Below are 13,703 nucleotides of genomic sequence, written 5' to 3'. Positions count from 1 at the left end.
AAGCTGCCATGAGACACACACATCCATCAGCTAAGACCATAAGTTCCTCCTCTCGTTCACATGATTAGAGGCATGCACAACATCGATATGTAGCCTAGCAGTAGATACAATATCCACTAAGGTTCCAGAAATGAACTGATCCCCACTGATATCAATAGAAAACTTATAGACATTCTTCTGCCACATCACCTAGATCCACCTAACTCCCCGCACGTTATAACTACACATATAACTCCATGCATCACCAAACCTACCCATCACTATACCAAAATTTTCACGACGAACCGTCGTCTTAAGTAAGCAGCAGAAAGTAACAGAGGATGAAGCCAAAAAGTCTACCACCACCCTACAGTTAACAGGGTCGTTCAACCCCCTAACATTCCAGGAACACCAAATCATGGACCTTGCAATAGATCACACCTACCACTTCCCACTGGGCCTTTGCCCGAACTCTCGAACATCTCATCCATAACAGACAATGGATCAGGATCTGCCTACACTAGAGCCAAAGCTAGCGATTTTCCTCCCTCATCACACAAAATACCAAACTTATTGTGATCATCAACATATTTTACAAACCCCGTAATTTCAGGGGATCCATATATTGCTCTGTTCCTCAAGGGCACCGAGTCTGATGACCCACTGCCACCCCTATGGCCTACACCTCCTCTATCCCACCTACGACGACTGATCATAGTAAACTCGTCAACACTCCCCATACCCTTACTCCCAACCACTGAGCTATCTTTCCTTTCACCAATATCCATGTCCTGCCCCTTCCTCACACTCTCAATACCCCCATTCTCCCCCAAACACCCTCATTAACCGCACAATACATAACTTTCTGACTCTTTTCACACCCTACTTCTCACACACAGCCCAATATGCCCAAAGGATCCACAACCAGTACACCTACGAGGTTTCCACTCATACACTACTGGAATAATAAACTTCTGACTTCGCATTCTAACAGTGACTAAAGGGACATTAACAAATCACCATCCACCTGAACATAAACCCTAGCAAACGATAACCGTTGTCGCTCTCTTGTTGCAACATCAAAAGAGACAGGTTTAACCCACGACACTAGCTAACCCTGCTAAACCGCTATCCATCCACAACTCAAGGGGAACACGCTTTCAGTTTAATCCAGATAGGCAATGGAATGAAAAACAAAGGGTTTCAGGAATAATACCTAGGGACCACTATCCGTAATAAAATGGGTTTGCCACCCAAGTGCCATGGACCATTTTCCAACACCAATCCCTTGACTCTACCTTCTGAAAATTTAATGATAAATCGTTCTCCAACAAGGTAATAGCTGGCATCTCTTACACCCCCAAATTATCTGAATAATTCGACAAATAACAGTATACATGGAGTTTGACATCCACAACTGACCAACAAAATTTCTCCCACAGACAAATACCCTCTTCAATAATTTCGTCATAAGGTTCAACAATAATTTTTTCATCTTCAACCACTGAGGGAATGAATTCTAAATTTCCCCTCAACTTGACCAAAAAAGGGCCGCCACGAATTACCCATTTTCACGCCATAACCAGAATCATCAGAAACACCTCCCTCCTCCAATATACCGACTTAGGACCAAACCCTTAGCTAAACTAGTTTTGGGAATCGACTCTTCCCAAACAACGAAGATCCCGTGTGTCCACCGAGCGACTCTCACTTACCAAAAGGTCCAGCCTGTGAACCCCCTCCCTGCCTAACTTCTACTCTCTCGAGCCACCCAACTCTGGCCCAGCACCATGTGCCCACCCACCAAAACCCCCACTCCTTTTTGACCCTTTCCCAGCTCTCCCAGAACCAGACCACCCCTTCAACTCCGATCACCCCAATTCCATCAAGGCTCAAGCCAACACCCTCACAACCCAGTTTTCGTCTGAGCCCAACACGCCTCAAGGCTCCTTAGACACACCTTCAGACCCTAGTCCCCAACTCCACAAGTGCCTAAACTCCCTGCCCATTCAACTGACCCAAACCCAGGCCACCCAGATCAACCCACAACCTTATCTTACTATTGAATCTAGGTTAGGCGACAATGACTTCCCTTTGACCACCTCCGAAACACCCACCGTCGACCTCCCCAGCCCTACTTTGTCAACACTCCTCGTACCAGACCCGTCACCCTCCTCAAAGCGACCGTCAAACAACCCTAGATCCTTCACCTCCGAAGAACGAGCATCCAGACCCAAATCAATCTCTGGTCTAAGCAGACGAAAGAGTTGTCGAGCAACTCGACGTCCATTCTTCTCCTTCAGTCTTAAAGGTGACTGCTTACACACCATCGTCACTTGCTTCCACCGTGGTTAGCCCGTACCTCAATACCTCCAAAGTCACGAACTACCTCGGATCAAAACAACCAAAACCAGCACCTCGGTGAACTGATAGCGACCGACCTGAACCCTCCACCTTGACAGCGACAGACCAGACACGAACTAGACGCGAGGACGGAACGACCAGACGACCTAAAGCTGAAGCTGTGAAGAAATCGACTTGGAGATGACGGACGAAGTGTCGAACTGGAGCGGTGAAGAAGCCGGCGCCGGAACTATATAGAACGCGAGGAACGGAACCCCACGTACGGACCACCTACCATCTACGAACGGACCAGCAACGGAACTAAACCCTAGAAGACCAAAAGAGCTTAAGAGAGCATTAATTCAAACATATGATAAGACTACTCTACATTTATTCAAACATATGATAGAAACATAAAAGAAAAAAATTGACAGAAGAAATAAGACAAACTAAGGAGAATTGATACCCAAATATTTGTAGGGAAAAAATAGATAATAGATAAGTAATTTCATTATTAAATTAAATATAATTAAGATAGAATCATGAGTTACAAGAATTTAGATAGTCAATAATTAATATAAGAAAAAGACATCATATCTTTATACCTTCTTTTTTTAAAAAAAATATTTTGTAATTTTTTTTTTTTGAAAGAATGAATTATTTTGTAACTTTCAACTGCGTCATGTAAACTAAAATACAAATAACATTATGTTATGATTACTCTATTTAAGTTAGATACATACTTCTTCCTAATGTTTTTATCATATGGGCATTTTGTTTTACAATTTTTCGAGCCTTCGATTTTTAAAATGAACCTACAAGAAAAATAATTTAAATAATCAAACTGAAAAAAATGACTAAACGAATTAGATTTGAAAAATATGGTTAAATGTCATTCTAATGAGATATTCAAATTATGCTGGGACAAAAATTACTTTGAATTTCTTTTCCAATTTTGAATTAAACCATAAATTAAGCTAAAAAAATAAGAATCGAATGACCAAAATAACCAACATTATTAGATTGTGATTTTCGACATTTATTCAAATCGGTATTAAATATAATTCAACACTAACACTAATTAATTTTAGTATAGAGTATGTTGTAATGTCATTACGATACGGAGCGATCAACATTTTTTAAGGTAAAAGATTTGGAGTCGATATCAATCTTTATACGGGTGTGATTGGTCATTTATTTTAAAAAAAGAAAAATAAATAAACTAGTTTTATTTTACCAAAGATAGGTTCAAGGTTGAGTCTAATCGATTTTAAATTAAATCCTAATTCGGAAAGCCTTGTAAAATTCTAAACTCAAGTAAAATCAAAATCCACTCTACTTATTAAAATTTGTGCTTAAAGTCTTAAACTAAGCCATTTGAAATACCATTGAGAATTTTCAAATTTAAATTAAAAATCGAATAGGACATCTTTAGCCATATTAAATTAACGACATAAAATTAATTAGCAAAGAAAAAACTTTGTTTAAATGTTTTTAGATAATTTTTAAATAAAAATTCAATTTATAAATTCACATTTAAGATTAGTTTGAAATCCATTCGAAAATATCAAATTAAAACCCAAAATCTCTTAGCGAAAATTTTAGATTGAATGAAATTAAAACATAAAAATCCGATGCATTGAAATTAGTGGTGTGTTTCGAATCTATTTTAAAGTGTTTAATTTTAAAAAATAAGTCATTTAGAAGGATTTGGAGTATTGACAACCATTCAAAATAAGTTTTCAAATGTATTTTAATCAATTTTTATCAAAAGTGTTTAAATAAAAATGAGTTTTTTGAATAATACTTCTGGTTTAAATAAAAATGACTTTTTTTAGTAATACTTCTTTCTCAAATTAATCAAAACGGACCTAAATATCTAATGATTAGTAAAAAAAAAAAAAAAAAAAAAATGTGAGATAAAAATAAATGAAACATTATTTAAAAATAGATTTTCAAAAATAGAAAAATAAGGGAAACTATTTACACAAAATAGTAAATTTAATCATCTTATATAGATTGAAACGTAATGATCTAATATACAGAAGGAGGGTTTCAATGGTATTGAAACGGATACGGGAGAGAGAGAGAAATGGAAGAAAAACAAAGCCATTGAAAGCGAGAAAAGGAGAGAGATGGAGGAGAACCAATATGCCAATTTTTCAAGGGAGAAAATAGCCGCTAATTTAGCATTATGAATATTATAATAATAAATAGATGCTCATGGTTTAGTGTCCCAAAAGTCATGTCATCCTTAATGTTGTCCATGAGCTTGTAATTTTTCATGTTTGGTGTCCATGTAAGTCCACATCCTACTTGTCACTTTGCCTATAAATAGTAGCATTTGGTGGATCTAAAAATCACTCACACATTGGGCAAATTCCATGCAAATTGGAGAAAGTGAAGAAATTTGAGAATTTTCTCATTTCTCATTTTGTTATTTTATTTTATTTATTAATATATTATGTTTTATTTATTTTAATATTATATTTTATCACCATCCGTGTTCCCGTTGTGCTCCTCAAATTCACAACATGTTATTAGTACAAGCTCCTATCGTTTTCCCCGCTAAAGGTAGGTTTTAAAGGTGTTTCGATTTTTCCCTCTTCGTTATAATTAATAATTTAATATTATTTTTCATATTCAATATCTATTAAATTTCTAACATAAGTACAATATTTTTTTATAGTGCTGTCATGATAAATCTCACAAAATTAGAATTTGTCACCATTGATATTAACGACAATAATTATTTGTCATGGTTACTTGATGCTGAAATCCACCTAGATGCTATGAATAATGGGGAGACTATTAACGAAGGAAATACGACATCCAATCAGGATAAAATAAAAACTATGATTTTCCTTCGTCATCATATCAACGAGGGATTGAAAATGGAGTATTTTACAATAAATGATTCTCGTATCTTTTGAAAAATTTTGAAACAGAGGTATGATCATTAAAAAACAGTTATCCTTCCTAAAGCTCGTTATGAGTTGGATGCACTTGAGGCTACAAGATTTCAAATCAGTAAATGATTACAGCTCCGCATTATTTAAAATCAGTTCGAAATTGTTATTATGCGGAGAGAAAATTACTGATTCTGATATGTTAGAGAAGACATTTTCTACATTTCATGTCTCGAATATGCTCCTACAGCAGTAATATCAAGAGAAAGGTTTTAAGCGTTCTGAATTAATTTCATGTCTTCTCGTGGCCAAACAAAATAATGAGTTATTGATGAAAAATCATGAATCTCGACCAACCGGAACAATACTATTCCCTGAAGTGAATGTTGTGAATATTAATAATCATAGTCGAGGTCGTGGTTGTGGTCGAGGTCATGACTGTGGTAGAAGAAAAAATAATTATTATTTTCGTGGTGTCGCTCTAATTATTCAAATTTCAAAAGAATCATGCAAAATGATGATCACAAAGGAAAAGCTCCACAAGATAAAAGTTCAAAGAGTGTTGAAAATAAATGCTTCCGATGCGGAATGACTGAGCATTGATCATGTACCTGTCGTACGTCAAAAGACTTAGTTGACCTTTATCAAAGCCTCCCTGGAGGAAAAAGAGAAAAATGTGGAAGCAATTTTACATACCAGGATAATGACATATTTGACCCATCCCACATGAAAAATTTGGATGTTGTGGACTTCTTCGAATCCCTTAAAGAGAAGATTGGCACAGTTGGTGGAACATTAGATGTTTCTTTTGACTTTGAGAATATATAGACTTAATGTTGTTGTTGTATTTTCTTTAAATCTATCTTCATGTTTTTTAGTAACTTTTGTATATTTTAAGTGTTATTTTTCTTATTGTAATTATTTTCTTTTAATGAAGAAACATAGATCATTTTCATTTGTTGGGTATTTAGAAAATGAGCAAAGAAGATCTATATTTGTTAGACAGTACAACTACACATACAATACCTATAAGTAAAAAATATTTTTCCAAACTGACAATACTGAAAGCAAAAGTAAATATGATATCGGTTCTGCAAACCTAATCAAAGGTTTTTTAAAAACAAATATTATTTTGCCTAGAGTAACAAAATTTATAATTGACAATGCATTGTTCTCAAGTCAATCAAAGAGAAATCTTCTAAATTTTAAAGATATACATTGCAATGGTTATCATATTGAGATTGATAGTAAGAATAATATGGAATATCTATATATCATATCCACTATCTCAAATGAAAAACATAAATTCGAAGAGTTGTCTGCTTTATCTTCTGGATTATATTATACTCATATACGAGTAATTGAAACATATGCAACAATGAACTTGAAGTTCATGAATCCAGACATATTTAAAATTTGGCATGACTGATTGGGTCATCCAAGATCTATAATGATGAGAAGAATTATTGAGAATTCAAATAGACATCCATTGAAGAGCCAGAAGATTCCTCAATCTAATGAATTTTCATGTGATGCTTGCTCTCAAGGAAAATTGATAATTATACCATCACCAGCTAAAGTGGGGATTGTATAACCTGCATTTAAGAACGAATTCATGGTGATATATGTGAGCCTTTTAACCCACCAACTGAACCATTTAGATATTTTATGGTATTAATAGATGCATCCAGTAGATGGTCACATGTGTGCTTATTATCAAGTCGAAATCTTACATTTTCAAGATTACTTGCTCAAATAATGAAGTTAAGAGCACAATTTTCTGGTTATACAATTAAGACCATTTGTCTTGATAATGCTGGTGAATTTACATCCCAAGCTTTTGGTAATTATTGTATGTCAATTGGTATAGGTGTTGAACATCCTATAGCTAATATTCATACACAAAATGGTTTAGTAGAATCATTTATAAAACGTTTGCAATTAATTGCAAGAACATTACTTATGAGAGCTAAGCTTCCTTCATTTGTATAGGGATATGCTATTTTGCATGTTGAGTCACTTGTACGCATTAGGCCAGTAGCTTATCATAAGTACTCGCCATTACAATTAGTTTATGGTCATAAGCCAAATATTATTCATCTGAGAATTTTTGGATGTGCAATATATGTTCCAATTGCTCCACCACAACGCACTAAGATGGATCCTTAAAGGAGGTTAGGAATATATGTTGGATATGATTCCCCATCAATTATAAATATCTTGAACCCCTGACGGGTGATGCATTTATTGCACGATTTGTTGATTGTCATTTTAATGAGACAAATTTTCCAACATTAAGGGAAGGAATTAAGAAATTGGAAAAAGAAATTACATGGAATGCATCATTATTGTCTCATTTAGATCATCATACAGATCATTGTAAATTTGAAGTTTAGAAAATAATTCATTTGCAAAATATAGAAAATCAATTACCAGATGCATTTATAGATACAAAGAAAGTAACTAAGCTAAGTCACATATACCAGCTGCAAATGTTCCATCAAAAATTGATATCTCAACACAATAAGTTGTCACTAATGAGTCTAGAACATTCCAGAAGTATGATAGACCAGTGGATTCCAAAGATAAAAATCCTCGAAAATGAAAAATAATTAATAGTGAAAAAGACTTGGTTGATGATGTAAAGACCCATGAAGAAATTCTCGATAAGACTAGTGAGGAAGGTGAAATACCTAAAGATAATAATGAAATTTCAATATACTATATTTTGTCCGGAAAAAGATGGAATTGTACTAATGTAATTATTGATAACATTTTTGCGTAAAATATTACTCTTGATATTATATTTGAAAATGAGGATCCTAAACCAAAATATGTTAAATGTCGATATAGAAAAGATTGGCTTCAGTGGAAAGAAGCAATTGAGGTAGAATTAGACTTACTTTCAAAACTTTAGGTTTTTGGACCAATAGTCCGAACACCAAAAGAGGTTAAACCTGTGGGATATAAATGGGTATTTGTAAGGAAAAGGAACAAAAACAATGAGGTCATAAGATATAAAGCAAGACTAGTAGCACAAGGTTTTTCACAAAGACCTGGTATTGATTATGAGGAGACATATTCTCTAGTGGTGGATGCAACTACACTAAGATATTTAATTGTCTTGATTGTGTATAAAAGTTTGGATATACATCTTATGGATGTAGTCATAACATATTTATATGGATCTTTTGATAATGATATTTATATGAGAATCCCAGAAGAATTTAAGGTACTTGAAACATATACATCAAATTCTTAGGAATGGTATTCAATAAAGTTACAAAGGTCACTATATAGATTGAAACAATGAGAACGGTGTTGAGGTTGATACCCTAAATCTCATAAGGTCCTATAGTTTGTAAACACCTGTATGAACAAACATTTGTGATGTAATAATATGAGATATTTTCTTCACCGCTGTCTATGAAATATGAGATATTTTAGTTTCATTAACCACAAACCAATAAACTAAGATTCCTGGTTATCGTTGTAACTTAATCATATATGTGGTGACATACAAGTGGATCATGCCTTAAGTGATAACCTAAATGGTCTGTAATATATGGATAAATGGGGGAAACCTTATCTTGGTGACATTACGGATATGGCCCGTTTTGTTAATGTTACAATTATTGTAAAGTGCTACAGATAGTCTGATCCTGATCATTCATGTGGAGACATGTGAGCGAGAATATCCTATATAAACGAGTTTGTATAAGACCGGACCATGAAATATTTAGTCTTGTTATATAATGACAGTGACTTTAATTTCACTAGGATGACCATAGGTAACATGACCATAATCCTGAGTGAGTTGGAAACTCATGCCTATAAGGGTGGTCCTTTGATTTGCATGGGTACGAGTGGTCAGATTACCAACTCAAACCTACCACTTTGGGGATTCGTCTGATTGGGGAGCTGAGAGTTCAGCTACACAAGATGGAATTCACTCCTTCTTCAAAGTAGGGACAAGTAGATAGATTGCTCCCTTAAAGGCTGATTTTGGGGCTTGAACAATGTGATGCCACACATTTTCTCATGGCTCGAGAAGTGTTCACTTATAGTAGGACTATGATGTATTGTTCATTAGAGGAATCAGTGGTACTTAAGAAGTTAGATAAACGGTAAATTGGCCATCTATACTTACGAGTGATTTGTGAAGTGTTATCGTACTGTTGATTGGTTATATTCGATGGACATAGAAATATATCTGTAGTGAGAATAGTGCAGCTGTCGGTCTTTAGTGGAGTGCCCGACAGTTAACGGATGGTGGATATCGTGATTAAAGAGTTTAGTAAGTTATTCATGTACCGTTGGAGCTTCAAGCTACAGGTCCCCTTGGTAGCTCAATAGATTCAAGTCGAGAATCAGTTTTTGGGTTAGTTTGAAATGTTCAAATTAACAAGAGGGAATTTGATTATATATAATATAATTAAATTGGTTAAATTACATGTGATTTCAATTATATGTGATATAATTGATTTGATATATTAGATACATTGATTGGAGGAATTGATATAAATACGAATATATTAAATAAAGGAGAAAAGAACTATGGTTTAAATATTACATATGATGTGATATTAAAACTATAAATTATAAATATAATATGATAAGTTAGTTATTATATTTATTTATAATAAAAACAGTTGTGAGATAATTGTGATTGGTTTCTCCTTTAACCGTGCGTGAAGTGGGAGGTTATTTTCAATTTTAATAACTGAAGAATAAAAATGAAAAATGTTTTCATTTTTTTAAAGAGATCGCTTCATTATTGATTTACTAATCGATTGCTCACGAGAGACTATACGATAGCCCTCACAAGAGACTAAACGATCGAGTGAGAGATTACTAGACGATTGCTCACGAGAGCGAGAGATACTAAACGAGCGAGTACCCACTATCTATGTGATAGACTAAACGATTCTCTCACACTCACTCGATCGTGTAACTTGATCGTATACTTCCTCCTTCCCTCTACCAAATTCATACAGAGCCCATACCTCTTAGATTCTCACTCCGAGAATACCAAGGTTGTCGAGTGGTAGTGTTGAGGGGTTGTTGCCCGAGGATCACACAGTTCGTGATTGTGACAAGAGTGAGATATTGCTAGACGATTTCTCATGAGAGCGAGATATTGCTGGACGATTGCTCACGAGAGTGAGAGATTCCTAAAAGAAGAGTTCTTTAAAAGGTATGTCTCTCAATTTCTTTTGTTCTAGTAAGAAAGCATGTTGTAATTTCTCTATAATATATAACTATTCTTGTATGTTTGTGAATACAATTATTTAATGGACTTGGAAAGATCTTGCTTCCGCTCATTGGGTCTCTTGAATAAGAGATCCTTTAGACAGATGTGGTATAATCGCCTGAGTGGATATTTATTGAAAGAAGGATATCAAAATAATCCAATATGTCCATGTGTTTTTATAAAGAAATCACAATCAGGATTCGCTATTATAACTGTATATGTTGATGACTTGAATATAATTGGAACTCCTGAAGAGCTTTTAAAGGTAATAGAATATCTTAAGAAAGAATTTGAGATGAAAGATTACGGAAAAACGAAATTTTTCCTTAATTTGCAAATTGAGCATTTAGCAAATGGAATATTTATTCATCAGTCAACTTATACAAGAAAAAATTGTAAAAGATTTTATATGGACAAAGTACATCCATTAAATATTCCAATGAAAGTCCATTCATTGGATATAAAGAAAGATATATTTCGACCTCGAGAAGATAATGAAGAACTTATTGATTCTGAAGTACCATATCTTAGTGCAATTGGTGCACTTATGTATCTTGTTAATAATACAAGACCAAATATTACATTTTCAGTAAATTTATTAGCTAGATATAGTTTTTCTCCTACAAAAAGACATTGGAATAGAATTAAGCGTAGACTCCATTATCTTTGAGGAACAATCGATATGGGTTCGTTTTATTCAAATAAATCAAATTTTGATCTAGTTAGTTATGCAGATTCTGGATATTTATCTGATCCACACAAAGCTAGATCTCAAACAGGTTATCTGTTCACATGTGAAAGAACTGCTATGTCATGGTGATCAGTGAAACAGACTATAACAGCCACTTCCTCAAATAATGCTGAAATTCTTGCAACTCACGAGGCTAGTAGAGAATGTGTATGGCTAAGGCTAATGATTTAGCACATTCGTGAAACGTATGGCTTGTCTTTTAAAAAAAGAATCTTCCAATAATATTATATGAAGATGACACAACTTGAATAGCTCAAATCAAAGGAGATAGAACAAAGCATATTTCACCGAAACTTTTCTACACTCATGATCTTGAAGAAAATGACGATATCACTATACAAAAAAATTGCTCGAAGGATAATCTGGCAGACTTATTTATAAAGGCATTACCAACCACAACTTTTGAAAAATTGGTGTACAATATTGGAATGTGGCGACTAAGAGATCTGAAGTGATGTTTTCATGAGGGGGAGTAAATATATTGTATTCTTTTAGAAGTATATATTATATGAAATATGTACTCTTTTTCCTTCATTAGGGTTTTTTCTAGTAAGGTTTTAATGGGGCATATTACATATATATATATATATATATGGGCATATAATGGGGAGTATTATAAATATTATAATAATAAATAGATGCCCATTGCTTAGTGTCCGAAAAACCATGTGTCATCCTTCATGTTATCCATGTGCCTTGTAGTTATTCATGCTTAGTGTCCATGTAAGTCCACATCTTATTTGCCACTTTGCCTATAAATAGTTGGGCAAATTCCATACAAATTGGAAAAAAAATGGAGAAATTTGAGAATTTTCTATATGTTTTATTTATTTTAATGTTATATTTTATTACCATTCGTGTTCCCGTTGTGATCCTCAAATTCACAATTTTAACATCACTAATTTTATTATATATATATTTTTTGTCGCTAGCGCTAGAGTTTGTTGGACCGATGCCCATTATGGGTAAGATTTTGGGTAGTTTGGGTTAATTTTATTTGGTTTTTGAACACCCATCAAATTTTGGTATTGAGATTGATTTTACCCATGAAGTTGGAAGTTAGATTTGAGTTTTGTTGCTTTTAGATAGTTGTGATAAATATTGGTATCAATGTCTAGCATAGATAGACGCTGATAAAAGTTTATCAACATCTATTAGTGATAGAAATTGATACAAGTCTATCACTGATAGATGCTAATAGGAGAGTATCTGCTATCTGTGATAGAAGCTGATAGAAGTCTATTAGTGTCTAACAATATTTTTTTTTGTTATTTGTGTAAATAGTTTAACATTTCTTCTATCGGTGAAAAATTCTCTTGAAAATATCCATAAGAAAATATAGAAACCTGATAAAAAAATGAAAACAAAAAACGAAGAGATAATAATAATAATAATAATAAGGGAAAATTGCAAACACCACACTAAAATATAGTGGTAATTACAACTATACGCTTAAACTTTTAATGATAAAAATTTGACCGCTAAATTTCTATAAATGTTAAAATCAGACCTTCAAACTTATAATAATTATAGAAATTAGACCCATAAGTGATAAAATTTGAACTTTCAAACTTATACAAATGTTACAATTTATGCACTTATGTAAGTTTGAAGGTTCAATTTGACTCAATTTTAGTATTTATATAAGTTTAAGGCCTTAATTTTTAAAATTAAAATTTGAGGAGTATAATTATAACTACGATCATACTTTAGAATATAGTTTTTGCAATTTACTCTAATAATAATAATAAAATAAGGTAGAACCAACTACTTTTTTTTTATAAATATTATAATATAAAATAAAGTGGGCCCAATTTTATTAAAATCCAAAAAAATAAAAATATAAAAAGAGGTAGGGTGGTACATTCATTTAAATAAATAATATAAAACTTGATGGGGCTAACCTTCGCCAAACTGAAACGATACTTCTTCCTCGATTTCAAACTGTCCCTCTCCACTTTCTCTTTCTTTTTTATTTTGCAATGTCACAAACTATAGGCTAGTTTTCTTCTCCAAACCACTCATGGTTTTTAAGACCATAAAATGGTTTCTCAAAATTTATTGGGCGAAAATTTTAACTTTCAAAATAAAAGAAAATAACTTTTTGGTCGAAGAGTTCCACATTAAAAAATTTGATATTGAAGTCTCCCCTATCTACTCTAATCTTGAGCTTCAGTTTGGACCCCAAAAAATACTTGAGGATGAAGAGATAGACCATTGTGGGTTCGATGTACATCCTACACGTGTCGCCTTTAATAACATCCGTTCGTGCACGTTTTGAGGCTCACCGCCTTTTTTGCTTCCTACCATTCCACGCAAAAGGCCATAAAAGGCGTGACATTCAACAGTTCGAAAACACAATTCATTCTTCACTTCATTTCATTTTCCTTTCCTTTTCCTTTTTATTTTTCCGAATAGTGGGTTTAGAAAGGGGGTGTGTTTCGATCGGTAACGGTATATTTCCGAT

Source organism: Benincasa hispida, chromosome 9 (genome assembly GCF_009727055.1).
Source record: "Benincasa hispida cultivar B227 chromosome 9, ASM972705v1, whole genome shotgun sequence".
NCBI classification, from domain to species: Eukaryota; Viridiplantae; Streptophyta; class Magnoliopsida; order Cucurbitales; family Cucurbitaceae; genus Benincasa; species Benincasa hispida.
The sequence above is the reverse complement of the archived record's forward strand: the minus strand, read 5'-3'. Positions refer to the sequence as shown.